Source organism: Melospiza georgiana, chromosome 1 (genome assembly GCF_028018845.1).
Source record: "Melospiza georgiana isolate bMelGeo1 chromosome 1, bMelGeo1.pri, whole genome shotgun sequence".
Classification (NCBI taxonomy): Eukaryota; Metazoa; Chordata; class Aves; order Passeriformes; family Passerellidae; genus Melospiza; species Melospiza georgiana.
In genome coordinates, this window is record NC_080430.1 from 117,945,848 (window position 1) to 117,972,441 (window position 26,594).

Below are 26,594 nucleotides of genomic sequence, written 5' to 3' on the forward strand. Positions count from 1 at the left end.
CGCCTTGTGGCGGCGGAGGGAGGGAGGAAGGAGGGGAGGGAGGCGGCGGGGGCGGGCGGGCGCAGGGGGCGGCAGCCGCCTGGCTGGCTGGTGTCGCGCTCGGCTCGGCTCCGGCGGGCGCGCTCGCTCGCTCGGGAACTATCGGATTAAACTTGAATCGAGTGAAATTACACAAAGGAGCGAAGCGGAGCCGGCGGAGACCCCGAAACTACCCGAGACCCGCGCTGACCCTTCCTCTCCCTCCCCTCCCTTCCACCCCTCCTTCGCCTGCCCGCCCCGGTCAGGGATCCCCCTCCTCCCCTCTTAGCCCAGCCCCGGTGCGAGCGAGCAACTCCGTGCGTGTGTGTTGTGTGCGTGTGTGTTGTGTGCGAGACCCGCACCCCGCCTCGCCCCCCCGGCCGACGGCACCAACTCCGGAGCGTGTCCCCTCCTCCTCCCCGGCCCTTCGGCGGAGGGCAGCGAGGGAGCGAGCGGGGGACACCCGTCCCCGACTGCCACGCACCGGCCCGGTGAGTGACCCCGCACCTCACTGGGCGCGGACGGACGGACGGGCGGAGGGAGGGAGGCGGGCGCCGGCCATGGAGCAGGGCACCCGCGGCAGGTCTCTGTCCCCGGCGGAGCGGAGCGCAGCGGCGCGGGGGTGCTCGCTGCCGGCGGCGGTCCGGGGGGGTGGGGGATGCTGAGCGCTGCCGCGGCTCCGGGCGAGGCGGGGCGGGGGGGTGTGTGTGTTGAGGGGGGTGTCTCAGCGGGGCACTTCCCCGGGTGTAAATGGCTTTTTGTTGTGCTGCGGCCGGCCGGCCGGCCGCCTGCCTCGCCTCGGGGGAGGGGAGGGCACCGGGGAGCCAGAGCGCCGGCGCCCCTTCCCCTTCCCTTCTTCTCCCCCCTGCGCTCCTCTCCGCAAGTTTGGAGGGTGACTAAAAATCCGGGAAAAGTTGAGCGAAACTGCGCGGAGCCCAGCGGCGGGGCCCAGCGCCGGCCGGGATGGCCGCGGGAGCGCTTCCCCCGCTGACCACGCTGACGGCTCCCGGCGGCCGCGTCGGCACAACAAGCGCTAACAAAGTGAGGGCGCTTCCCTGCCGCGCACGGCCCGGCCCGGCTCGGCCCGGCACCGCCCCGCTCCGCGCAGGCACATGGGTCGCCGGGGCCGGGGCCCGGGCCGCAGCGGGGGCACCCCCAGCGGAGGCCGGGCGGTGGGTGGCGGCGGGCGGCAGGAAGGCGGGCGGGGAGGGAGGAGAAGGAGGAGGGAGGCGGGAGCACGAGGTGCCGCTCCGGCCGCCGGTGCGCGCGGCGGGGGGATCGTCCTGCCCCGGCGGCACCGGGAGGGGGCAGGGGGCGGCCGGCGCTCCCCGGCGGCCGGAGAAGAAAGGGGAGCGGGGGAAAGAGGGAGGGGACGGGAAGGGAAGGGAGAACGCTACCCGAGGCGGCCGGAGCGGTGCCGGCGGACGCCGCATAATAGGGGTTTCACCCCGCCGAGTACCTTCGCTCCGCCGGCGCGGAGCCGGAGCGGGCGGGAGGCGCTGCCGCCGCCGCCGCGCACATGGGGTCGGGGCCGGGGCGCTCCCCTCGTCGCGCTTCCCCCCACCCCGTTCCGGGCCATTTTGAGGGTGAGCGGAAAAAGGTGGTTTGAGGCCAAAGCGGTCGGGGCGCGCAGCGAGGGGGGGCCCGGCCGCGCTCGGGGCGCGGAGCGGAGCGGGGCCGGCGGCGGGCGCTGCGTGCGGGGCGGCGGGGAGCGGGCAGCGCCTGTGCGTGTGCGCGGGTGTGAGAGAGAGAGAGAGAGAGAGAGAGAGAGAGCGGTGGCGGGGGGAGGGGGGCAGGGTTGTTAGTGAGTCTCAGGGAGAAGGCGCTGCAGGCAATGAGCAGCCATCATTACGTTGCCTTCATTTATCCCGGTAGCGCTACATCAGGGGACGCGCTCCCACGCCGGGGGAGCCCCTCCGGGCGCGCCCCGCGCTGCCGGGCCGGTCTCCGCGGGTGGGTGTCCGGGGGGGCGGGTCGGGGTGCTGCGGAAGGGGTGGCCGTGGGCACGGGCTGGAAATGGAGCCGGTTTCCCCGGCTCCCCCCGACAGCCCGCTCACGCCCGGGTTTAAAGTAGTTGTTTTTTAAACAGACAATGGACAAAAGGAAAGTAGCGATGGATGCCCGGGAGCTCCCTGTCCGCTGCGGGGCCGCGCGGCGCCGCGCAACTCTCCCGCACTTCCCCACTTTCTGCCTTTGTTTTCGTTTGGGAAGGGGCCGAGCGTGCCTCCCCACGACAGAAAAGGGCGATTTTTTTTCATTTGCGAGAAGCCTCTTGTTTTTTGTTTTTGTTTTTTTTTTTTTTTTTTTTAAATTTTTTTTTTTTAATTTCCCGTGCCACTTGGGCTTCCGCGGATGTTTGGCTTGGGGAATATCAGAATAACCTCGGTGCGATAAGTTTGTTTCTGTGTCGATGTTCGTCTCGATTTTTACTCTCATCAAAGCAGATCGCGGGCAGTGTTTATCCTGGAAGATGGCTTTCGGGAGAATGTGTTAGCCCCTTTTTATTTTTTTTTTCTTCCCTTTTCCTTTTTTTCTTTTCTCGTGTTATACGGGACTAGCGGAGGTACAAACAAGCAAGTTGAACAAAAAATGTTTCTGTTCATTTCCTCACAGATCATCCATTCTAACGACGGCAAAAAAATCTTAATGACTATGACCTTAGCAGCATGGGTAGCTGATTTTTCCCAATTATAAATCCCGTTAGTTTGCGGTAATGTGTGAGTATCAATATATAATTCATATTAAAAAGCATGATCCGTAATTCTTCTTCTTCTTTTTTTTTTTTTTTTTGTTTTGTTTTTTTTTTTTTTTTTATAAAAGTTGAAATCTGTCATTTTCCAATGAAAGTGCTGCATCTGTCGCTTGGAGTGTTTTTGTCTCGCTGTTGCACAACAGAGGCTCTCCAGTCTTTAACCTAAAATGGCAGCTTTAATTTGACTGGGGCCCATTCATTGACAATGATAATAAAAAGGCTGAAAGCTAAATGTAGCTGGATGCTTGTGGCACGTATGCAGAACACTTTCCTCTCCATTGCTGGGTGCTGCTAAGAGAGGAACTTCCAAGCTCCCTAGTTTCCACCGTGAAAGTTTCCAATACTTTTTTTTCTTATTAACAAAATAAAAATAATAATAAAAAACCCACGTTGCTTAGCATAGACCATATTTTAGATGTCCAGGTTGCTTACAAACTTAACAGTGAGGTGACAGTCAGAGAGAGCTCCCTTGAAGAGGTCTGCTTTTATAGCACCAGCAGAAAAATTGTAGTAATCACTTCTAAAATAAGATGCAGTTTGGGGAAAATTAACCATTTCTTTCTGAGGTTTGTAACAGGTGATCAGAACAATTACATTCTGTAAAAAAATTGTATTTTCCTATCTCCAGCCACCAAAAGTGGGGAGTATGGCTTGTTTCTTCTTGTTTGGTGTTGTAAATGTGCTCAGGGTTTTGCAGAAATCCTTATGATAGTGTACTATTTTCTTCTAGATTAAAACCACAGCTGCTTGGAAAAATTAATTATTTTTGGTCTTAGATATAATGTGAAGTTTGAAACAGTTTCACAAAACAAAATTTCCCCTACTAAAGTATTGGTGAATGCCACAGATTCACTCATCTTGTCCTGTCTTTCTGTTAACCTGAACTGCTTATTTTCAGTCTCTTTTGAGCTGTTTTATAAACTTTATAAAGATCACTATTAAAGCCATCGCACAGGCTCTTAGAAGAGTATTAAATGCTTGTGATTGCAAGTGTAACTGAATTACTAATTCACTGATACTAATTGGATAATCATATTTGACCAAATATCTTACTAAATATTTAACAATGTGATGACATTTCTGTTATTGCTTGTAAATCATGGTTAGGTTATTTAAACAGGCGAAAAAGCCTCATATTTGAAACCCAAAATTATTTTATTGCCTCTTCAGTAACGAAGGAAAGTTTCAATCACAGGCAAGGATCACACAGTCCTTTTAGGAAAATAAAAATTTCTAGGGGTTTTGCACTGTAACAATGTCAGTAAAAATGAGGTTTAGTGAAGCACTAAAACTCTGTGCAGTGATGGGAGATTTCAGTTGCGACCAGTTCCTTTTGGGTTTGGTTAATGCAGAAGCCTGAAGAGTTGTGTCAGAGGAGCTCTGTAAAGGTTTCCCTGTCCGTGTAGAGGGGTCAGTTAACCTGAGTGTAGTTTCTTTCCCACGTGAGCTATTTGCTGTTTTGAACTGAACAGCTTCGATGAATGTTTGCAGTATTTGCCATTAACACTCAAATAACATTAGGACTTTTATAAGATGTAAAAGGAGTTGTTGGCGAGTCCAGGTGGGTCAGGCTGATGGCAAAGCTGCAGGCAGGCACTGAGGAAGGAAGTGCTGCTCAGTCTGGGCTTGGCATGGGTGTGTGGGTGTTGTGCTCCGTGGGCCTGTCCTGCCCCAGCACACGGGGAGGCTCCGTGCCAGGTCTGCGCCCCACGGACGGCGGCTCCGCGGGCAGGAGAACCTGCAGTGTGAGGGTACAGCAAAACCTGAACAAAGGCAACCCAGACACGATTTTCTGTCAAGCTGGAAAGGCCTGAGTAATAGAGGCTTCTCAGGTTTTCTCAGAGCTGCTGAAGTGTGGCAGTGAGGCTGCGTTTTGCCATGGGGTTTGGTTTTGTTTGTAGCCGATGGTGTGATAGGTAGAGGTTGCTAAGGTGGGAAGGAAGAGGTGGAAGAAAGTAACCAGAAGGAAGGAGGGTGGAAATAAATGCAGGTGTCTTCTTGAATCCTGTGCCTTACCTCTATCCCTTATTTCCCATTCATTTTTACATTAAGTTTCTGATGGAAAGCCTTTAGGATGTCCTGGTTGGTATTTGCTCTTGTGAATCTGACGTAATTCAAACAAAAGTGTGTGGCTACCAAGGGTACAGGCAACTGTGAGATGAGTGGTGTATGTGTCTGAAGGTCTTCTTTCCCCCAGTTCCCTTAAATCCTCATTTCCAAACCCTTATGTGTTTGTCTGCTGTGAGCAAATCACTACCTGCTCAGATTTATGAGCTGGTTAACTGATGCCCATAAGTAACACGGGTGATACTTTTATGTTACTTTAATGTTCCCTGTATACAAGAGAAAACTGCAAATTTTAGTAAATAATTAAACTGTCTTTCTGACAAATGACTCTTTTGTGTGTAGGTGAGGCTTTAGCCTTCACTTTTCCAACAGAAAAGTTACTGTATTCATTTTAGCTTCACCATTTAGCTTCATCGTTAAGACAGACATTTACTCCATCATTTCTCATAATTTATATTTCCATGAATAGCTTGTCAGCACAAATACCACTGGATTTTAATGCAAGAAAGTTTTAAATGCTGTCTATATTGTAGCAGTGATAAAAAGGCAAAGGGAAACTCCAACTATGATTTAATTTTTAAAACTCTTCCAGAGGAAGGAGTGAGGTACAATATGCAGAAACATCCCATGTTTTTATTAGGGTTCTGACAAGATACTGAAGCCTGATGGAAGATTTCCTCCTGATTTCTTTCTGCCTGCACAATCTGACTAACTTTCAGTGATTCACATCTTACCCAAGATCAGCAGTCATGGAAATGCCACGTTGTAGTTGTGCACTAAAATCTGTCTTGGAAAAAGAGGTTGGAGGGGATGATGCAAAAAATAAAAAGGAGGTTATGACCTAAAGGACACATTCCAAGAGCCCAAATATGACAACAAAGCTCTTAAGGGTGTTCTTAAGTATATAAAAGCTGATTAGCTCTTAGCTTCCAACATTGTGACTTTTCTGAGATGTAAACATGCACCTAGAAGAAGCCAAGCCAAAACCAAGGATCTTTGTGCTGCCACTTGGGTTCTTCTCTGGATGCTGTTCTGTATCTGTTTCTAAGCACTGTGGTTGTTTTGCTGCTTTTGTGCTGAATGCATTCTCCTTAAAAAAAAAGGAAAAAAAGGGGAGGGGTACAACTTAATTTAAGCATTTTCTTTTAAAAGTTAAGATTCAATAAAAGAGTGCTAGTTACCATATAAGCTACTCTTTTAGTAGAACATTGCAACACATGACTTTGAAAGCTTATTGGCATGTGGGAACTAACCAGAAGCCCTTGCTGGCATGATGTAGGGCTCCCTTTGCTCTGTAGTGACCTATATAGCTATTTTGGGTGTGGTTTTGCTTGCCTTTCATGGGAGCTGAGTCCAACCTTCCTCTGACATAGACAATTGCTGTGACGAGAGGGCCTTGAGGGGAATGGTGGGGAATAAATAACTTTGGGAATCAATTGTCTGGAAAAAGTCATTGCAGCCAAAATGTCTGCCCTCTTCCTAATGGTTCTGAGGGGAAAATAAAATTTCATTTATATGGTCCTGATCCTAGAGGTTATTCTGTTCAGGTTTCATTTAAATATGAGCTTGTGTTTGGGGAGAGCAGTGCAGCAGCTTACCTGCCTGGGAGTAGCTGGCATATGGCAGATCCAGTGCTGGATAGTTTTGCAAGCACTTTATTTTAATGTCCTTGAGCCACTTTTTAAGCTGTTCAGCTGAGCTTACTGCTAGAACTTCAACAGGTAGCTGGCTTTAACATTTCTTGGTGATTTTGAAAGAAATTGACCTCCCCACAGTTTATTTTGATCTCTATCTACAAAGCAAGTGTCACTTAAAACATTTTGTGGAGGTGTACATCAGATGTGCAAAGTAGGATTCCTTCTGTGCAGCAGAGGCAGTCCTGTTCTGAAAACAAAACTTTCTTTTCTCCTTCCTGCCCTTTCTACTCCCCTCCCCCCAGCTTTCCCATAGATTTTGTTCCTCTTCAAGTTCCTTTCCTGTTGGGTTTTTAATCTTTTTTCCAATTCATACTGCTTTCTGTTTGCTTAATGGAGTTGTGTTTTCTTGCCAGCCCTAGATAATGAGGATATGTGGCAGAATAAACATGCATTTCAGCTCCTAATAATGCTGCTTTCTACCAAAACCGTGGAGGATGCCTAGGCTGGTGTGGGGAGGGCTGGCTGGCTGCACCAAAGCTTGATGAAGTCTCATGTTGGCCCCTGGATGCTGTCATGGCAAGGGGCAGACAGCCAGAGCAGGGGGCTGCTGCAGGGTGCTGGCAGCTTCCCAAAGGTTCTTCATGACCCTCTGAAGAGGAAAATCCTCTTGTTTCAAGTTTTGTTTTCGTGAAAGTGGCATCCCCCCATCTTTTAATAGTGGATAGATAGAGCTGTAGTGGTTTCTCTTGCTCTGTGCACTGTGTAGCTGTGAATGGGGAGGGTCTAGTCCCATGACAATTTTGAAATGGATGTAGCCATTGTGGGCTATCCTTTGCCAAGCAGAGAAGTCTGGGTGTAGGGAGGAGCTCCTGATGGGATTGTGATATTTCTGAAAGAAATAGGAGAGCTCTGGAGATCAGGAACTATGTGACCAGTGGTAAAGCAGATCAGAATGTGGAGCAAGGCCAAGGAAGACTTTAATAAAGGCACTTTTGTCCTTGATCTTTAAATAGGAAGCCTATGGATTTATTTACAGGGTAAACAGGATTTGTTAAGTGGGTAGTCACTATGTGAGAAGGAATACTGGTCATTCTTTGTGAGAGAATTCAGTTGAAGACTAAAGCTGAGCCGAAAGCTGGAATTTTAGAAGTTTAGACATCAGTAATAGGACAAAACATGCAGGAAGTCTTCATCACAGAAAGCATTGAGGTAGGTAGTGCTGTTCTGGGAGAAATGTGAAACAAGCTCTTACATGATAGAAACTGAAAAACTTGGTTCAAGTCTTTGGTATTAACTTGGATGAGCTAGTAAGTGGGAAGTCTGAGTTGATGACAAGTTATGAGAAAATACTCTTTGCTTCAAAGAGGATCCATCAATGTAGCTGTTGAGATTGAAATCCAAAGCTGAAATGCTACTTGGTAAAAGGTCTTGCAGGAAAGCACGTGTCAGTCTGTACTGTAGAGAAGGGCAGTTTAGTATTTCTTCAAGTTGAAGATTAACAGCCAGAAAGGCAATACAACTGACCTGGTTTGTAATGCTCAATAAAAGGAGGATTGAGAGAAGGAGAGTAATGATGAGGCTAACAGATGTTCAAAAATAATTCTGATAAGGCCGAGATAAAAGTGCACGACGGTGAAAGATTGGTAAATTTCAAGGATGCATCTTAGTTAGTTGTTCAGGGTATAACAATTGTTTTCAAAACCTTACCTGTTCCTGTACAGGAGAGCCTATCTGAAGTCCAGGAATCAGGCATCCCAAGTATCCTGCTGCTTGAAGTTCTGTATTTGAATGTGTATCGTTTTCTCATGTGGGATAAGAAATACTGAAACAACCATAACTGCAGTTACTGTCTTGACATGAGATCTAAGATGATGATTTCATATTTTTGGCTCAACTGTCTGGTATATATCTCGGCAAGCCCTGTGGATTTTTGAGAATGTGCTCTGGTTTTTGCAGCTTCTGGACTGAAGTAGCTGCTTGTTGGATTTGGTGGTTTGTTGCAAGGCTAAAAGCAGACAGCTCATCATCTCCAGTTCTTAGTTTGAAAGGTTCTGGGACTATGTTGCTAGTTCCTGGAAAGACCAGGCAGCTGCACAGGGTGGTGTAGTTGTGTCAGGATGGCTTAAAGGAAGGCCCTCTGATATAGTAGCCAGTGCCTGTGTGAGTTCAGAGATTCCTTTAAGCTCTGATGAGGTGACTGTCACTGAGAGTATAATTCTTGCCTTGAGTTGTTTTAACCATGAAGAATTAAACTGAGAGTTTATAGTGAGCAGTTTACTATCTCTCTTGATTTAGGAAGGAATCATTCAGAAAGTGAGTTAAATAGGGATTTCTGGACTGCCTCAGGATGTTAGTCTGGGAGAGAACTGCTAAGTAATTTAGTTTATTTATCAGTACCATTGTGAGGTGTCTGCTGTGCTTTGCATTCACTCAGCTCTGTAAGTGGAGTACAACCTCACTCATCTTTACTTTAATCATCATTCTGTCATTGGGGGGAAGTGAATAAGCAGGCTTCAGCTTCACTTCCCTCTTATTTCAGTATTGATCTCTACAAAGGTACACTGTCATTTTCATTTTTTGTTCTTTTTTTGTACACAAGTAACTGAAATGTGCTTCTTTATTTCTGTTGTGTTCTTTACAGGGATTACTGAAAAAAATTTGCCTGTTTCACCTGCTTTTCTCCTTACTACAGTTCTGCAGTATTCCCCAGCCTGTGCTGTTTCCTCTCACAGAAGTGATTCTTAGTGAACTTACTTTCACAGTTCAGACAGGATCTGAGCCTTGTGGCAGCCCTGCTGAAGGAAGGGGTTGTTTTGTAGAAATTACATGGCTGTTGGACAAATCAGGTTGTTACAGTCAGAACTAGGACAGAAACATGTCTTACAGTTTGGGTCTGGGAATCTTTGTAGTACATAGTACTCTTAGAAGTTGGGCATGTTAGATGTTGCATTGAAACTATTAAAAAAAAAGGAAAGAAAAATGGAAGGAGGGTGTTTGTGTGGCTTTGCTGTGGTTAAGGTGACTGAAGTCTTGAACGGTGAGTTCTCAGGGAAGTAAGTTAAGGCCTCACACCCCCTTGCTACCCCCTGCCCAAACCATGACTACTTAATTTTGTGAAGTTAAAAAATAAAACCTTGGCTGCAGGAAAGATGGCAGGTGAAAGCAATTGCTTCCATAGCTCTTCTCATAAGAAATTTCCCTAATGGTGTGCTTTAAAAGATTAATCCCCTTCATCTCTTTCTGTTCTTCACCTTTCTCTGTCTCCTCTCTCAGAAGAAACCAGGATGCTTACCTTTCTGCCTGCCTCTCTGGGTGGACAATGTGTGGCTTGTCACTGGTTCACATGTGACTTCCCTGACATTGTCGCATGACCAGTGGCACAACTGGACTGTGCAGTAGGGGCTGGTTGGGCAATGCAGATTTTGGCTGAGGAACTGGACTAGGAGGGGTTCTTAGAGGTGGATATGAGTGTCAGCTGGGACTGTGTGCCTGAACTTGTACCCTGGTGGGGCTGCTGGGATCTGCTGCTGTCTTCCTTTGTGTGCCGGTGTGTCACCTGGAGTGGAGTGGTGTGTTCTGTGGCTGTCCAACATTAAGATTTTTGGTGGGAGGCTGGTAGGGTCAGGAAAGCTAAAAATCCCTTCTCTAGTTTGACAAGGTGTGAGCATGATGGTGTTTTGGGGCAGGGTGCTTTTTCTCTTCAGCATATGCTGAAGGCAGCTGTTTCTGTGCTGAGGAGCTTCCAGGCTGTCAGTGAACTTTGAATGGCGAGATCAATTCAATGTGGCTGTGGGAATGGCACCTTTGGTACACCTTGACTTCTCTCTTCTGGAGTGAAACAGCACATCTGCAGCAGGCAGCCCATGGTAATGGGGCAGATTGGTCCATGGACAGAAATCTCTGGGCAGAAAACCTGGGGACTAGGCAGCTGTAGCACCTGCTCCCACCATGTTGGCTTGACTGCCTCCTTCCCTCAAGGTGCTTTCTCTTAGGCACATAAGCTGTCTTCTGGTACCTTTATTTTGGATACTGGTGAGAAAAGTTCTTGCTCTTTTCTGCTTATCCAAAATACTTGTTTCTCCATCACAGTGTTTATTGAGATTGGTGGCTCTTCCCAGGTTTGTTTGTTTTTTTTTTGGGTTTTTTTGGGTTTTTTTTTTTGGTTTTTTTTTTTTTGGTTTTTTTTTTTGTTTTTGTTTGTTCATTTTTTAAATTGAAAAACTAGAGTGAAATCTGCCAAGCTTTCTTTACCCTCCTTGTCTAGGGTATCCTTATCTTGATATTATGTTTGTAAGAACTCTTTTTCTTCTGATGGAGTATTATACTTAAATCTGTGTAAGAGTACTTTTTTTTGGTATGATAAGTTTTTTGTAGCTCTGAAGATAACTGGAAGCTGTTGAATGCTGTCTTGTGGTCCCTCTAATCATGTATAAGTCAGGGTATGGTTTGAGAAATGCAGTGAGCTAATTTAACTGGACATTGTTCTGAAAGGAGAAGTTTCCTCTCTGCCTTTGTCACCCTGCGCCCCAACTCACAACCACATGGCTCTGCTACTTTTTTCTGGCAGCAGTGCTTGTCAGGTCCTTCTGTGAGCCACTTTAGTTCACCAAAATGGCAGAAAAATAACTCTGTAAAATGGAGAGCATTTTGCTGTTGTAATGAATCAAACTAGCTCATAAAAGGATCTGATGAACACCAGAGCTGGTACTGAGGACGAGGGGGGCCGCTGGCTTGGAGAGCAGCAAGCCCTTTTCATCTTTTCATTTTGGTGGCAGTGAGCAAGTGGATTGGATCAGTTGCCTGGGAACCTTCATGGGAGAAAGAGAAATAGAGTAATCATCTGTGAAGCAAAGGACACAAAAAGAAAAATGTGCTGGCCTGAGTTAAAATGGATATTAAAATTTGTTTATTCTGTTGATGCTGTGGATTGCATGCTATAAATTGGTCAAAATTATTAATCCACTGACCAGAAATCAGCTTCCCTCTTCAGGTAGGAAAACAAAAGCCTAAAAGATTTACTAATATATAAATAACTTCTTTGCTCTTTCAAAGGTGAAGTATTTAATCTTTGAAACAATTTGTTCACAATAAAGGGGGGAGGGAGCTGTTGGTTTTGGGTTGGTGAGGGTTTTTTGGGTTTTTTTTTCTGTTTCTGTGTTTTTTTTTTTTTTGTTTAGTTTGGTTTTTTGGTTTTTGTTTTGTTTTTGGGTGTTTTTTGTTTGTTTGTTTGTTTTGGTTTGGTTTTTATTTTTCAAGCTTGAAATCTTCCATTAGGTTCATCAGCTTTGAGTCAATTTGTCTGTCTCAAATTTTATCAATTCAGTGTTGTTTCAGTGTCATCAAGTTTCATCAGTCAGTAATTCAGTGGATTCCATTATTCAGAGTATTCCCCAACTATTTACATTTTCCTGCTGGTTTGAGATGGAATGAGTGCTTGGTCCTAGTAGGTGGCTGAGGCTGTTACTTCCTATCATAATCTTAAGCTTTCTGATAGTGAAATGAATGCACTCCTCCTTGTAAAAATTGGCGAAAAAAGTACATTGCAAGTCAAATGATGTGCTGCTTAGTCCCTTCTGTAATACTGTGCTCTTGCTGCTCTCCAGAGAGGGAAATGGGCAGTTTATATTGTGTAGCTTAGCAGAGGAATGAGCACCTTACGAAAAAGTCAGGGATTCCGACTGCATCTTCTGCTCAATCCACCTGTCAGCTTGAGGTGACTCTTTCAGCATAGCAGCAATGTGCCATTAGAAGCTGCTTGCTTTCTGGAGAGCCCTGACTTTTTTGTGTATATTGCCTGCAGTGTGACAGAAAGGGACGTCTTGGCAGGTGGAAGAGTGGAATCTCATACTGTCTTCCCTTTTTTTCTCAAGATTTGGGCAATTGTATGCCTGTTAATAGAAGGTAAATTCTCGCCATGATTATAAAAAACCCAAACATTCATGTAGTGCACCTTCTAGATTCCTTTCCTTGGGTTTTACATCTAAAAAATCATTTTTCAGGATCTGCAGGAGGTGCAGGAGAGGGGATTTACAGATTCTATCTTATGGGCATTGTAAGCTGCATTTGGTGCAAACTGTGAGGAATGGTGGCCCTGACTAGCATTGTGTGTGTTCAGAGTGAATATTGTAGTTACTAAAAGCAGCTTGTTTACATTAGGAATTGTATGTGCTAGCTCTAATGGGCTTTAGGAAGCCCAAAGCACAGCTGTAAAACATCTGTCTCTGGGACCACATCTTGTCTGTCTGATGAGTTGTTGTCCTTAATTTCATGTTCAGATTTAGACAAGAAATAAAACTTTTATTTTTAATAGGAAAGTTCTTCAGCCATCCTGCTTGAAGACTGGTTTGTGCTTGAAAGGCTATCATGCTGTTGTCTTGAACACAGAACTTAAAATAGTGACTCAGTATTAACTTAACTCCACTTCCTCTTTAATCCGATGATCTTGTTGCTATATGACCTTACAACACCTTAATTTAAAGGCTGCTTATTCCAGTGGATTACGTTTGGAGGTGTCTGGTGTGGTAGGCATTGCTACAGGAAGGGCTTAAAAGGAACTTAAGTGTTGCCTCAGAAAAAAAGACAACAACCCGAGGTGTTGGAATAGGAGCAGTGAGGGTATTTTTCCACTTTGGGATGCTTGCTGTAGCTGGTATATGGACAAGGCTTGCTCTGAAAGAGTGGGAGAAATTTTGGGCATATAGTTCTGCTGTACCATAAGAAAAAGTACATTGACTTCCAGTGAATGTGATGCTCCCTGTCTTAATTACACGTGGAAGTGTTAGAAGGCAAAATATCTGTTTAGTTCATGTATCTCTGAGTGCTTGGATGGTTTTTCTTCCTTTTAAGACCCGTGACCTGAGCAGGTGGTTGGAAGGCAGGACCCCAAGTGCTACTGCAAACTGGTGTGCAGGTTCACAGGGATGTGCTTTGTGTCTGCCATATTGGCATGTGTAATAGTTGCTGATTACCAGGCAGCACTCAGCAGAGGATCTTGGTTCTTTACCAGGTTTTAATTGTCTTGCTACTGCTCTTGTGAAGTAGATAAATGCCATCCTTTAAAGGAGAGTTGGTCTGACATTCAGCACTTAAAAAAAAAATCTGTCTTAAGTGTTTAGAGTCTGTGTCTGAACAGCCTGCTATTTTTCAGAATTTATCTTCTTCCTTTAAATATTTTTCTTAGGAGTAAATTCTAAATTGTATTTTTTGTATTGAGTTTAGGGACTATAAGCTTCCTCCTTGTCCTATACAGTTTCTTAAACAAACTCTGCCAAATAGTCTGCCATAATATCTTGAGCTTTGGCTTGGCAGTAGGAAGAGTTCAGAGAGTGCAGTGTCTACTCTGTGCTAGTAGCCATTTTGGCTCACATTTTCTGTCAGGTTTTTCTTCCTTATCAAGTCAGGTATTTAACCTGACTAAACTAAACTGAAGCCAAGCAGGTTATCTGTTGGCTGTGATCTGGGAGTTATGGGGAGTTTTACTGTACCTGTGAAAACTTTGATCACTTAGAGTCCTTGAAAATAAACCACTGGCATGTTCTGCTCTGTCTCAGACAGAGATCTAGTAGAAGGTCTGTTCTACACTGGGAATATGCTGCTGCCTTCAAGCTTGGGCTCTCCTCAGCCCAGAATGGCAGCAGCACCTTGCATGGACTGGAGAGAGCAGGGCTAGGCTGGAAGGTGCAGAGGGATTGGGTTCTTCCATTGTTTACAGAAGCAATTGCTGTGCCTTCTGTATCTGCAGAGGGAAAATTCTGTACCCCCAGTTCAGGAGATGGGCATGGTCCCCACTTTGTAGGTAATGGAGAGGGCTTGATTTCAGCAGCTAAGATGTTGCACAATGATTTGTGGATTGGAACCAAGGATTGAATTCAGTCTTCCAGTAATTCCTTTAAGTGCTTAACCTAAATATGTTGTAGTTATTTTAAGTACCTTTTTATAACAGTTGTAAAGCTTCAGGCCAGTGCTTTGAGCTGATATTATCTTTTACAACTGCTGTTTAAATCAGGAAAAGTACGAATATTTTAATTTTTTCACAACTTAGTGCTGTTTTTAAGTCTTTTTCCTTCAAACATGAGAAGATTGTTGTAATAAAAGTTCAGTATTCCTAATATTTCAGTGTATAACACAACTTTGATTTATTAAAACCACACTTTTTTCAGTTGTTTAAAAAATGAACCTAAAACCCACTGTAGGTACTGAGTACATCCATAGATGTACTGTATATGCTACAGTGTTTAGTATTATCAGTGTTTCTGTTTCTTTTTTTTACTCCTTTAAGGGGTTACAACCAGATCATATACTCTCTCTAAATTTTCTGTGGTTGGAATAGGGATAATCTTTTATATAGGATCAGTAGAATTTCAGCAGACTCAAGTACAGTTTTGGGTGTCCTTGTCTTTCTCATGTTGTGGTCCTCTAAAGTGTTGTAATCTCAGTTACATTCTCAAAGTACTGGTAACATGGACTGAAATACAGTATCTTCATGAAAGGAGGGTGAAATGTTACACTGGAAATGGTGTATTATTGAAGTAGCATAGTTGTCAACACCTATTAAAACCATGTTGTGAATATCATCTTTCTTTTATAGTACCAGAGGTCTGAATCCTATTTCATAGTGACCAGAAACAGAGCAAACCCCTTTGCCTCCACAGCTCTGCTGCTCAGAATTGTCTTGGAAAAAGTGATAGGTAATGCTTAATGGATTTCTCTTGCATGAATTCATCTAGTTTTCTCTTGGTCTGTGTAAACTCTTGGCTGCCATTGGGACTGTGGCAGAGTTCTGCAGCTTAAGTACACATTGTATGAAGAACTGCTTCCTTCTATTTGTTTTATTTTGAACCTACCAGCTGCTAGTTTTGTTTGTTCTCTAGTTTCCTTGTTAAAAGAGGAGGAGAACAGTGGTTCACTGTGTACCTGTTCCATGCTGCTTGATTTAGTATACTTTTTTATTCTCTCCCTGGTTGGCCCTTCTTGAGGCTGGAGATTCTGGAGGGTATTCAAATGCCTGTCACCCCTCTCCAGTCCATCAGTAATTTTAATTTTGAAGTGGAGGTGAGAAGAGCAAACATGGTCACTGCAGCAAGGTATAAGAACCTCATAGACTTGTGTATCCCTTTCTTGTGCAATTCTATGCTTTTTTTAAAATCTCTTTTTTCTTAAACATTCTTAGTGTTCTGTTTACTCTTCTTACAATTCTTGTTTTCCTAAACTATTTATTCTAGCTCCCAAATCATGTTAGGGCTCAGCAAAATGTATGTAAAACAGTATTGTATTTTCTCATGTGCATTGCTATCTATTTCCTTTCACTGCCTCTCATCTGCAGTTTATTACACCTTCAGTGGGTGTGATGGACTGCTGCTTCCTGCATAGTTGATTTTAATTTTTAGCAAAATAAACTTGTTATTACTATTAGCAAACTCACTTCAAAGTTCACCGGTTTCTAGATCTTTTATGTGCATGCTGTCAGTGCAGGTCTGGAAAGGGGCTGGGTGATGTTTCCTAATGTTCATTTCCTGATTTGAACTGGTTATTTTCACCTATGTGAAGATCTTCCCTCCTTTGCTGTTGTAGCTTAGTTTCCTTAGGAACCATTGCTGGAGGACCTTTGTTCAGCAGCTGGCTGATGTGTTTTGGTCATCCAGGTTAGCTCAGACTTTGGCCACTTCTCAATTGCTTCAGTGAAATCTCCTGTACTGGTGAGACAGGACTTTGCTGTGGAAGGCATCAGTGTCACCTCTGCAGTCTGTACTTTGGTGTGTGCCCGTGTTTCTTCTATTCTCAACTTCCTTGCCCTGCTGGGACTGGAGACTTGCTGGCCTGCAGTTCTGGCCAGGCTAAAGGTGTGACCACCTTTCAAAACTGATGCACAATTGGCAAGAAGGCAGTGTTGGAACCAGAGATATGAAGTGGCATAGTGGACAGATAGGCTGTTTGATCCTTCAGCTTGGTGAATGCCATCCAGCTGTTGGGGAGTGCATTGGTGGCTGCTTTGCTTTGACCAAAACTGCCTCTGAGGATTAACGTGACAAAAAAGATGAAAGCTTGCTTTAGCTTCTTCAATGACAGCAGATGCAGAAAACTTGTAATTTTTATTTTCTTGGAATAATTCTTTCCTGTCTTGGTTATATGTTAGTCCAGTGGCTTCCCTAGCAGGCTCCCTATACCTTGCATTTGTGAAAGGACCTTTTGTGACTTTGCTCCTCTAGGAACATATCTTTGCATTTTTTGCTAGTTCCTTTGGTCTAATTTATTCTCCTCTTCTTGAGAAATGTTCTTACTGATAGCCTTCCCAGCTTGAGGTTTAGCTGTGATGCATTTTTTTCCTCGTGTCTCTGCATTTTCAATATAGTATTTTTTGTCTGTTGTCTATAAATCTTTTGTCAAACTGTCTGATTTTGTTTGTCTTACCAAGCTCTTCCTCATGTTAATGCTTTTTTCTCTTAGAAAGTAAGCACTCCAATGATGCATTTTTGGTGTTTATTCCTGTTTTAGGAATGCTGAGCTTAAATATATTTAATGGATTTCATTAGCAGTAGCCATGAATCATGATAAAGTTAAGTCAAATATGACAGGAACAAATCTGAACCATAATATAATTTTGTGGATGTTTTAAATAGTCCATGTTCTAGTTAAAATGTGGCAGTGTTGCCCTGTGTGCTTCAGTGTAATTTCATATAAATAGTTTGATACATACTGTTTAAATGCTTTTATACTGTAAATTCTTCTTGCCAGCAAACCAGTCACCTTACCAAGTTGTACAAATGGGATGGAAATTTATTCTGAATGCCACTGATTTATTTAGGAGTGAGACAAAGTATGTGACTGTGTCCTTCAGTTATAATTCCCCATCAATTGTAAATTGATGCATTTGTTCAAATATACAGTATAAAACAGTATTACAATCAAGCTGCAGTTATCATGGGAGCCATAACTTCTACTTTTCTTTTTCTTGGCTCTCTGTGTAAAAAACTGTACTGTAGTATATTATTTAATTGTTTAGTACTAAGGTCTCTCTGTTTTATCATAGTATGTGACATGCTACAGTACCACCCTGTATAAAAGCCCTTGGTGCTTGAAGCAGTGGTGGAACAGTAAGAGTTTATTCATGTCTTCATGTATAGATGTGTGAGCACCATATTTAGAAGAACTTTTGCACAAATAACAACCACTTGGTACTGCAAGATTTTTGAGAATTATGTTGCTTTGCTTAGCTGAGAGTGACTTGGAAATACACAAGTCTGTAAATCTGAAGCCACGGGCATCACTGTTACTTCTGTGTTTCATTTGATGACTTGTGTTAGGGAAGAGGTTCTCCTGAAAGTTTCTTGCTCTTTCAAAGTAGTTTGTAACATGCACTCACACAGTATTTTAGCACAAGCAACTGAAATTTGAGTAATTTTATACTAAAGTAATGGAGGAAAATGTTGGCTGTATTAAGAACACAAAATATTTAAGAACTCATGGTCATGAAAGTAGGCAAACTGGTTTTGTAGACAAGCAGCAGTTACATTTTCTAAATAGATGCTCTGAAGGGTGCCAAGTATGAGTTCACAAGATGAAGAAATAAACAGAATTTTAAAAGAGATCTTACAAAATTAATTTTTTCTTTAACAGGAATGCAGGTGTCATGAAAGGCTTGTGTCTGTTTCAGTTGTTGAGGAGTCATGATCCTGCTTTGCTAAGTTAATATTTAAGCTTTCTCATGAAACCTACTGCAGCTTCTAGATAGGATGCCATATGTACAAAATAAACTCATCATTTGTTTTGTTTTCTACTTAAAAGTTAAATTGCAATCTATGTCTGTACAGGTAAATTTTTGGAGAGTAACAGGAAAAGGAACTATGCAGAAATACAGGGTTTGTTTTAAGAAAGAACTTAGAGGAATTTTAGGATGTGGGCTTTTCTTAGTTCAACTAATACAAGCAAAGCACCTCAAAGAAAGTGGAGAGGTGGTTTTCTGTTTGCAAAGAAAAGATTGGTAACAGAATTTGAAGTAAAAAGAGTTGAAACTAATCCAGCCTAGACACAATTAAAAGCAGCATGTTCTGGCATGGTAAATTCTCTTAGGTGGTGTTTAGTGAATGGCTGCTCTTGCCATTCATTTTTGTATCTCTTCCCTAACTAATGCATTTTGAATTTTGCCTCCTAAGTAACTTTCATGAAGAACAGAGGGGAAATCTAGAATTTGTGTAAAAGCTGAGTAGTTGTGCAATAGTAGGATGTATCTCTGCTACTGGAAGATTACAAGCTATCAGTCATTTAGCACTGAGTTTTAAATGGAATAGGTGCTTTTATAGGCTGATTTATTAGAATGCATTGCTTATAGCCTTGTTGAAAAATGCCACTAGTAAATTTGATGTGAAAAAATGGCATGAGCACCGTTGGGGATTTTGTCATGGGCTTTGAATAGCTGATAAGCAAAATGAGGTTCTGTAATTCTGTTGTTTTCTCTCTTAACCTCCTTGTCCCTTATCCCCCCCAAAACACAGGATTTTGAAAGTGGCACTGGGAAGGGGAAGAAGGTCTTAATCTAGTGGCATGAATAAAGCTATGGATCTTGGATTTTTTCCCCTATTTCTTTGATCCTTCTCAAAAGCATGTATCCCTTGTGTTCCCTCTACCCCCAGTAATAAGGCAGTATCTTTTGGGGGCTTTTAAAATGCCACCTTTCTGTTCTCCAAATACATCTTTCAAAGAAGCTTGATGTTGATGATTTTTCAACATCACCAACATTTTGTTGGTGATGTTAATCTTTTCGTATTATCTTAATTTTAAGCAAAAGGGTGGATATGTTGATGAGTGGCATGAGATGAAGTCATGTGCTTTGTTTTAGAGGACTGGAACTAAATAATCTTTAAGGTCCCATTCAACCCAGACTATTCTGTGATCTGTGAAACACTTATGCCCTAGCAGAACAGAGTCACAATGTAGAGTTTGTTGTAGGATAAGATCAAAACTGACTCTGACAGAAAGTTGTCAGTTTTCCTTTTCTTTCCTTTTGCTTTTTCAAAGACCTGGATATATATTTGTCCTTCTGGTCTACCCTTAAGTTTAACTACAGTAGCAAACTCTTGGAAATTTTATGTGGAAAATGTTCATAAAGATGGACAATCCCACCATGGGTCTGATGCCTTCTTTCCACCTTCTCCATGGGATTATTGTTCTGAATCAGACATTTGCCCACCACTTGGCCACATGTTCTTAGTAATGACATAGGTAAGGATAAGAAGTAGGAATTAAATTGTCTGTTTCTGTGTAAGCACAGTTTCTGTATGGTCAAGAATGATGATTTTTCTTCTTCTAGTCTCCTTTTACCCATGTATGTCTAGAAAAGAAATAGTCAAACTACCAGTTAAATGTTTTTCACAGAGAAATAGAAGAATAATCTGGGCATTTAATGTTTTGGGCATAAAAGAAAAATGATTATCTGAATATTCAAGTAGATTCTAATGTAATACAGAGAAGTTGTATGTTGGAGTAACTTCTGAAAAGCATCTAATTGCAAGGAAAAGAAAAAGGCAACAAAACAGTATGGCCAATTTGAGTGGGTAAGCAAGTTGGGGTCTTAAGGTGAAGAGCCTGGATAGTTTCAGAAAATGTGGACAGGATTAATGGAGGCATGTTTAGAATTGGTAACACTGTTGACACCAGTGCTACAAACACTGCATTTTTATAGACTGGAGTCCCATCCATCATATCTAGCCATTTCCAAAAACCAACAGATCTGAATTCTCTTACCATATTCTGTCTTGTGATAAATTTGATTAAATCTAGCTATTCTTCTAGTCTTGGAACATCATTACCCTGTGAGATTTCAAAGTTGCTGTGCATTACCTAATGGAATCCATAATATGCTTAAATACATGCACAACTGGCATTTTCCTTGTTAAAACCTGCAAACTTCATATTAGGTTCTCTTGTGTCTTGCAATATCTCTTTAACATGTTTATGGAATTAGTACCTTGGATCTTCTGTGTAATTAACAGCATCCACAAAAGTGATCTGTGAAGGAAAGATCATTGATTGGGGTTTTGTTGGTTTTTTTTTGAGATGAACAAAATGTAAAGTAATACATGTAGTGAAACTTAGTCCAAGTCAAGGTTTCTTTAACATGAAATGTCTTTCACTGGAATTAGACTGATTACGTACTCAAGCTTCTGTTTTAAGATACAGGTATTTTCAACAGTGGAAGGTTAAAAATGGTATCTTGAAATATGCTTCTGTTATCTTGAAATATGTCTTGAGTCAGCAGCTAAGTCAAGTTCTGGTTTTGAAACCTGATAGATCCCAGCCTCTGGTATTCCTTCAAATAAAACTGTCTTTTGCTTAGAGATTGGACATTTGGAGTTGGTCATAGATGTGAGCTTTGTGAAGTTGCAAAAGTGGAGCTCGGGTTACAGAGCCAGAAATCACTCTGTTAGAAGTTTAATTTGTTCGTTCAAGAGATTTGGCATAGTCGAGGGTAGAAACCTGTTCTTCAGAACAGTGTTCACTTTCCCTAAATTCATGTGTATATTTCATTTTTTCCTGGCTAGATAACTGACTGCAGCAAAGTGATTATGTGAGGGAAAGCTGAAAACTTACAAAAGAAAAATTGCCCACTTGCACTAATTTTTATATATTAATTACAGGTTATTCTTCATCTATGACCCTTAAAATCTATATTTCCTGCTAGAGAACTAATAACTCTTCAGCAGATCAAACCTTTCTCTCTGGTCTGTAATAAGTATGGCTTATGTTGTAGATACTTGCTGTAAGCTTGGGAATCAGATTTCTCTCAGTCTACACATTTTACATTTTTTTATACTATTTGTTGAATATAGTTATGAGTTAGTTGATGATCACTGAATAATTACATTTGGTAGACTGAGTGAATCCACTGTATCTAACTTTTGGTAAAAGATCATCTGTGTAGTGATGCTGAATGATAAAGACACTGCTAATTTGTTTTGCTTCAGGAATAGTATTGCAATCCAGTCATATCACACTTGCTATCCCTTTAAAACAGCCTCTAAATTGTTGGAGAAGCATCCTGTGTGATAGCTCTTGTATTCAATGAGTTCTTGGATGTTTCCGAAAGATTTATAGCAAAGTCCAAAGCATTTCAAGGCCAACTATAGCAGTCTTGTCAGATGCAGCTTTACAGCCTAGTGACTTATAATGAGAGTAGAATGTAATTAGAAATTGTCCGTGTCTTTACCGGGTACTGATGAAAACTATGGCTCAAAGGTTAATTCAAATAATAATTAATATTGGTTTCTGTCAGAACAGGGTGGTAATGAAATCTCTGTTGTACAATGACTCTGATTTTAAGAAGAGGGTGCATAAGAAATAGAAGCTAGAGTTTACCTTTTCTGATTATATTCACTTATCTTACAATCAGCATGATGGCTTGATAAAGCATAATTTGAGAGCAATTTAAACATACTCAGAAATATTACAACCTACAGCGAAAATCATCTCATGTGTTGTGTCTGTTTATGGAGATAGATTTATGGCTAGATTGCTGAAGTAGATGGATTTACTACAAATGATCCTTAAGGACTGCATGTGAGTATTTTGTTGTTGATAATTGATCAATACCATGTGTTTGTGGAAAGTCTTCCTGGTAAGATTTGCTAGCATGAGAAATGTGGGATGTTACATTGATGTTTGTTTAAATTGGACTAGTTTCAAGGAAAGCGATAGACCAGGTTTTGCTGGCAACCAAAACAAATTCTGTTCAGTTTCTTTTCCCAAGTTGAAACTTTCTATTGGAAAAAAATAAATGCTGTTAGCTTTGCTGAAGCTGAACCCATAATTTTTCAGTTGCCAGTAGTCAGTGAGTACTAGACCTGTTATTTTGAGAAGCATTTAATGAATACTTTGCTGTCACCTGGTTTTCCTGTATCTGGTCTGATCTTCTTCTTAAAATTTGCCTACCAAAAAGCTTCTCCAGAAAGTTACAGCTGTAGCTTGGGTTTATGGGTCACATAGTTCTGCATAACGTGCCTTTCTCACACCTTCTATTCTGTCTGCTTGCCTTAAATGTTACTGCATTGCCTCCCACAATTTAAAATTTGCTGTAATTTTAAGGCTGTTTCCTCTATTGCCAAAAAGGAACTCTAAATGCCTCTAAATTGGATCTGACAAAGATCAGATATTTTCATCCTTATGCATGTGAAAGTGATCTCAAGACTGATTTTTTTCACTCATCTGGATAATGCTTTCCATACAAACTGCTTCAGTTTTTGTGAAGCCGAGAGAGTCCACAGTCAAGATCAGACTTCTCTGGAGCAGTGGCACCCAGTAGGACATGAGCTACATGGCAGGGGTGGGAGCTGAGAAAGGGGATGTGCATGTGTGTTTTTGAGGGGTGTTTTGAATTGTGGAGATGAGATAATGAAGCATTACGTTGGTTTCTCAGAGCTGTTCCTGCTGTTCTTTCTTCTTTCTTCATACATTTTCTCAAAAGCCAGGATAAGAGAGTTCTGTGCTACACTGACTGTGCTGTGCTGAAATTTCCACTAGATGAGGTAGGAAAAAAACCCCACAAATTTTAATGATAGCATTGGAGAAAAGCTCACTGTGTAAACTAGATGCTTGAATTTCCTCTCCCTGGTTGTAAGCAACGAAAGTGGCTTGGAAACTGAGCTGCACTTAAGAGTTTGAGACATCTGCAACATTGAAAACTCTAGTGAACAAACTTGACCAGGTTATAGAGATCTTTTATCTAAAATGATCTCCATGCAAAATTTTTAAAAATTAATAAAAGAAAAATCTAAGGGGTGGCTATGAAACCCTTCTTAGTGAATTCAAGTTGCATGTTTTTGCTTAAGATTTCTTTAAGAAAATTGTTTTCTGTGGAGTTGATCCGGCATCTGTAGAAGGTCTGCTGTAATGGTAGCAGAAAAAAAAAAAAAAAAAGTCTTTCTAAATTTGAAATACTGCTTACAGATTTACAGAAATGTAAACTCCTAATAAAAAAAAGCTTCACTTGTAACAAGACCTAAATGTGCTGCAATTTTTGCTAGTACTCAAAGGTGCTGAAACACAAGTGTGAATATGAATAGATAGAAATTGAGACAGGTGTTTTGTTGAACATTACAAAAACGTTTTTTTCTTTTGTTTCCATATATTCCTGCAAACATTCTGAGCCACATTAGGTCATTCTCCCAGTTCCTTCCCATGACAGATCTCTGTGCTGGTGTGGAGGTGTCAATTGAAACCAGTACGTGGTTTAACTAGAGATGCAAGCTCTGGTGTAAATACGCCATCTCCAAATACCAGTGAGACTCCATGGTGGGGAGGGGGGATGGGAAAAGGAGGGTGGTTATTTCAGTTCATCTTTTTTAATAGTGGAAGTGGCAAAGTTTGTGGTGTTAGGTCTACTTGAAATATGCCCTAGACTGTCTGGCAGATTGCTTTCTCCAACCACTCAAAATTTTTGGGGAAGGGAATCTTCCAGAGGATTGTATGTGTGCTGTGGAATAAACAGTTGCCGTGTGAAACTGATGTGAGCCTTAGTTTTACTCTGCCTCCACTAAAATACACTTTTACGGTAGTTTGTGCAGGATCAGCACAGAGGAGTACAAAGAGGGAGCTTTTCAGTACAAAGGCTGCCTGTTTGGCCTGCCCAAACCACCGTGAATGTGTTTAAAGGGGACTTTTATTACCATGGAAACTCTCAGACAGGAAGGAATTTGTCCTGCCATATCTAGAAAATAGTCTGTAATGGTCAGCTCTTGGAACAAAAGTGTTTCGAATAGTGGGATATATTTAAAAATTCTTGTGGTGAATATGTTTTAAAACCCCCCCGAATATGTAAAATCCAATCTTATGCTAATGGACTTTCTAGTATGGGATTTAGGAAAGACTGCAGACAAGTACAATGTGAGCAAGAGACGTGTAATGAAAAATCTAAGAAAGTTTTACCTCTCTGTCCAGAAGGCTTCTTAGGTGTTGAATGGATGTCAATGAAAGATTCTTCCTTTAAGTAGTGTGTTTATCCATAGTGTGTTTATCCATCACAGCCATTCATTGAGGGACTGTGTGTGTGCTTGGCTTGAACTGCTGGAGACTGTCCTCTGAGCACCCATGGATTAATTGCTTTTGGAATGTCTTAACTAAAACCTGTAATTTAAGTCTCTTGACTAATATCCTTAGTATTCACAAATGGCCTTTATTTTTGTAAATCACAATGAGATGTAACATTTTTTGTCTAAAAGAAATTCTAATGCCAGATCCCAGAATATTTGCACATCCTTCACTGGAGTTGTACATTGGTATGAAATAGCTCTTAAGTCAGCAGTCTTCCAGTCAGCAGGAGCAGCTAGAGATAACTGCAAGGTTTTCCATACATTGTGTAGTCTTTGGTGTTGATTTGTGTGTTTCTTCAGTTGGATGAAATTTTTTTTTTCACATATTTGACCAAATTAGAATTCCTTTTTTTTTTTTTTTTTTTTTTTCCCTGCAAGTCATATCAGCAGACACTGTTTTCTCCTATCTTTCTGTACAGCAAATGTCTGGCTTGTTTTACTGCTATGCTTTTCAGTTTAAGTTGTTGAACCACCTGGCTGTGGCCTGAAGGCAGTTTGAATGCATGGTATAGTAATAAGCTGATCCAATGGGTTGTGATGCTTGAAATCAGCCGTACCACTCTTGCTTCTTCCCTTGTGCTGTCATTGCTGTTCAGCTACCCCAGTGGTAATGATCTTCTGATAGCAGCTAATGGTTAGATCAACTTACCTCTGGTGCCAGCCTGCACCTGAACAGTTTCTTGTCTGGGTAATAGTAGAACAAAAGCATCATGCTTGTGGTTAGGAAGAGGAATAACTAAGGAGGAAAAATCGTCATGAAAACTTTCCACTGCCCTGTCAATTTTGCAGTTGCTTACAGCTGCTGGAAATCAATGTTCAAAGTCTAATTCTACGTGGCAGGCCAGGTAACGAACAGTTTTATATGTGTATATATATAATGGAGTATTCTGTGTGCCTTTTACAAGCGTTGACTGACCTTGTTTGCGTTATCTGGGTTAACGCTCTAATCTCCTGCTCTAATATGAGGACTTCCGTCTTACAAGTTGATCAGTTTAGTTTTCTTGTCTCCTGACTTGAGGAACCAAAAGGATTGCAGAAGGTAGTTCCAACCAAAATTAAAAGAAACAAAGAAAAGAAAAAATCCTGCCTCACTCATCCTGTTTATAAGAAACTATCCCTGCTAAATGGCTGGGCTTCCCTCACAAGGCTTGGTCCCTTTCCCTCCCTCATCTGGGAACTGGGGGTAGGCTGCTTTCCAAACTGTGTCAGGGGATGGGTGTCTTAATCATGGACAGTCATTTGTCTTTCCAAAAGTATAGAAACCCCAGTTAGATGTATTTCCCTAATAGTTAACCAAGTTGAGAAAGAAAGGAAATACTGGTGACATCATGTATGACTTAATATGGTTATTAACTGCGCAGGTGTTGTAAAGCTGTGAACCTAAACTGTAGTGGAATAATTGTACCATATGGCAGGAGCTTTATTTTCAATTCTTATTCTTCCACATTTTCCATGTTTTTTCCTCTATAAAAATGTATCTCTGTGCCATTTTGGTAATACCTCTTATTTTAAAAAAGATCCCTCAAACCTTGACAGGTTTGGGTATCTGTTTCCCTACTCATTTCTCCAGTGTGCATTTGTAGTTTTGTTTCCTTCCTTACTGCTCCAGTTCTAGGCTTTCTCCAGCTGGCAGTTCTTCATCTGCTGTGCTTTCTATGAAGAAGGCAAATGCTCAGCTTGCTGTTTTCCACTATCTCCTGCACCCCTGAGGATCTCACACCCAGTGCTTGCAGCCCTGTGTTGTATTGCTCTCCTGATGGGAAGTCTGGGAAGCGCTAAATCATCTGGCCACATACTGCTTCCTTCAACTTTCTCCCCAGCAGATCCGTGGGCTGAGTTTGCAGTAGGGCGATGGCTGCACGCAGCTTTAGAGCTCGGCAGTGGGGATGGGCTTTCTGCCCCCACCCCCTCACCCGCACAGACATTTCCCTGCTCTCCAGCTGCTCTGGTTTCCATCTGTTACAGGCCCTTCTGGTGCGACTGTTTCCTCATCTGCCGAGCCGAGTGCAATGTTGAAGGACCAGACACTGCGCTGACCTGGGG

General features: G+C 42.2%; 1 protein-coding gene across 1 annotated transcript in view; it reads left to right on the plus strand.

Annotated features, from left to right (window-relative positions):
- The first annotated feature begins 2,654 nt into the window (after window positions 1-2,654).
- CHD7 (chromodomain helicase DNA binding protein 7) overlaps window positions 2,655-26,594 on the plus strand; it is a 128,951-nt gene continuing 105,011 nt past the window's right edge. The window contains exon 1 of the mRNA XM_058029733.1: window positions 2,655-2,735. The gene's annotated coding sequence lies outside the window, so the exon portion shown is untranslated. The remainder of the gene's footprint in view (window positions 2,736-26,594) is intronic.